Source organism: Nicotiana tabacum, chromosome 17 (assembly GCF_000715075.1).
Source record: "Nicotiana tabacum cultivar K326 chromosome 17, ASM71507v2, whole genome shotgun sequence".
Taxonomy (NCBI): domain Eukaryota; kingdom Viridiplantae; phylum Streptophyta; class Magnoliopsida; order Solanales; family Solanaceae; genus Nicotiana; species Nicotiana tabacum.
The window spans coordinates 36,975,429-36,978,666 of record NC_134096.1 but is presented as its reverse complement, the minus strand read 5'-3'; positions in this window follow the sequence as shown (position 1 = coordinate 36,978,666).

Below are 3,238 nucleotides of genomic sequence, written 5' to 3'. Positions count from 1 at the left end.
AAGAAATCCAAGTTCTATTTTGTGGATGTCAATACATCATGTTAATCAAGCAAATATTGATATTGAACTGCAAGGAAACAAAAGGCGGGGGGGGACATCAATGAAAAAGCATAATATAAAGTAAAACAAATGGAGTTTTCATTTCCAAGAATAGTCGCTAATTAACCAAATGCAAAAAAAAAAGGCAAATAGAATACTCTATATAGGCTAATCTAAACAAAACTTGTAATTAACCAAGTCTTTAATGGTGGACTCTAAGTGTTGTTTCTTCGTCTCCACGTCGGCCAAGTCATTAGCAGTCACCAAGGAAACATCAGAACATCTACAATACTCCTCTTCAGCAGATGAGACTCTAGATTCAATCACTTCAACCTCTTTCTTGGCATCATCTCGGAGAGCTTTTAACTGTTTCACCTTCTCTCTGGCCTCTTTGAGAGATTGACTAGTGACAGACAGTTCCTCGACCTTCTCCCTTTTATCAGTCGAGATAAGATCAAGATGTTCCTTGGCTTTTAAAAATGGCTCTGATTTTTCAACGTCGACAACCTTATCAAGAAGAGTTGATCGTGCCTGGTCATATGAAGTGGCAAGCTTAAAGAAGGACGTCAATAGGTCTTTTAGAGGGGAAATATCCACACCCTTTCCATCCATCTCCTCGAGAATCACTTGGATCTCGAATTGAAGAGAAGAAGCATTGTCTACAGTAAGGTCAGAGAGTTTGGCATGAATTTTAGCCCAGACATTCAAGATAAAATCCTTGCGAAGAGTCAAGACAACCTTTCTTCCGTCAAAGATAGATATCGTTGGTGCTAATCATTGGTGAAAATTAGGCCCCGATTTTGCTACAAGATCAGGAATGGAATTCGCCTCTAGGTCCGACTTTGATATTGGAAGTGATTTCCTCGAGTCTGGATCCACCACAAATTCACTACTACCATGTGGCTTGCTTTGGTGTGACACTATCAAAATATGATTACCGTTTGGCTGCATAGAAAATAAATATAGATGATTAGTGAAGTTACTTGTATATTATAAGACAATATGAAAGTTTTAAGAATTACCTCTTTAATGACCATCAAAGTCCTTGAAGCACTGCCAATACTGTCAGTAATCTCGACTACACCCAAATCGGTGTCTCCTTATTTGTTTGAATATAGTTTCACCCGCTTGAAGTGTTGATCTCCATGACTACTATCACTCTTATTTTGGGATGGGCATTTTTTGGAGGTAGGGACAATGGTGCGTAATGGAAAGGAAGCCTCATGGACATGGTGAGCCTGAGAAGGTCCCTTCCTTTTTTGAATTTCTTTATATGGAGGTCCCTTGATGTCTCGTGGTGAAACCACTTTGGATTTTAAAGTAGGAAGTTTTTCCTCCTAGTTATGCTCTTGAGGCTTGATCTCTAAAGGTGCAGCAGTGATTGGCCCAGCAAAAGTAACCAAAGATTCTAAATGATCTTCAAGAAAGCTCCCATGCACTCTTGTCCACCATGATCTGTACTCTGACGAAAATAGTGTTTTTGCCTTACATATAGCTGGGGGAAAGGTCGTCCTCGCATTGGTGGAAATATGTGACACACAAATTTACCAAAATTTGAGTCCTTCTTCTAATGAGGCGCTACGAAGGTCATTTTCCAAAATAGCAGGACTAGTCTGATAAAACCCAAATTGACGACTGAATCGATGTGGACTATATGGTTCAGGAATGAAGGAGTTCCCACACCTCAAAGGGAGATAATTAAAATGGATACTCATAAAATAATTGACTTTTGGTTCTGATGCTTTATCGTTATCCTCAAAATACTAAGGTTTGGACCCCTCCGACAAGGTTTTTGGAAAGTTTAATCGGGAGTAGACTTATTAATATCGGGGTCATATTCCGATTCCGAAAGTTGAAGTAGGTCCATAATGTCAATTATGACTTGTGTGCCAAATTTGAGGTCAATCGGACGTGATTTGATAGGTTTCGGCATCGAAGGTAGAAGTTTGAAGTTCTAAAGTTTATTAAGCTTGATTTGGGGTGCGATTCATGATTTTAGTATTGTTTGATGTGATTTGAGGCCTCGTGCTGGTCCGTGTTATGTTATGGGACTGGTTGGTGTGATTGGACGGGATCCTGGGGACCTCGGGTTTGTTTTGGGGTGGTTTTGGATCAATTCGAGTTGTTTTGGAACTGTTGTTGCTTGTATCTGGTTTCCTTTTTCGCGAACGCGAAGGGAGTCCCGTGTTCGCGAAGAGAAAATTTGAAGCTACTGGGATTTGGCCTTCGTGAACGCGAGGCAGTAGCTAGGAAGGCCTTCACGAACGCGGCCAAGGCTACGCGAACGCAAAGAAGAGAGAGGGAGCGGGGGCTTGGAGTCATTTAGCTTTCGCGAACGCGAAGCTTCAACCGCGAACGTGAAGCAATAGGGCCTGAAGGCATCGTGAACGCGAGGCTTTGGCCGCGAACGCTAAGAGGAAATTGGAGGCAGTGTTTATTTGGCCTTCTTGATCGCGATGGTCTTTCCGCGATTGCGAAGAAGGGCGGACCTGGGCAGTGAAGTTTTAAAGACGGGATTTGGCCATTTTTCCTCCATTTTTCATTTGGTTGGGCTATTCTTGGAGCTCTTGGAAGGGAGATTTTCGTCATCTATATCAAGATAAGTGATTCCCACATATTTCAAGTTAAATACTTGGATTATATATGGATTTGGCATTGAAAATTTGTTAAAATTTGGGATTTTGAAGAAAAACCTAAAAATTGGTATTTTTGGATTTTGACAACGAAATTGGACATGGAATTTGGAATAAATTATATATTTGAGTTCGTGTTATCATTGGTAAAGTTTATCTTTGAAATTTTTTTGAATCCGGGTACGTGGGCCCAAGGGTAATTTTTATCGACTTTTCAAGCAGAGTTAGGAATTGTTGTAAATTGAATTATAATGAGTATTAGAGTATATATTTATGGGATTGCTCATTTAGTGACTAGTTTTGGAGCGTTGGGCATCGATTTGAGTTGTTTGGGCGGTGTTGGAGCTGGTTTTGGAACGTCAGAATGAGGTAAGTCTCCTTTCTAACCTTGTAAGAGGGAATTAACCCCATATGTGAAATAATTCAATATGTGCTTTTATTTGTGGGGGCTACGTATGCACGAGGTGATGAGAGTCTGTGTGTAGCTACTAATATGCTTATGTCCGGATAGTCTAGGACCCAGATCATATTATAATTGCGATACTTGCATCTTACTTGTTAATTTA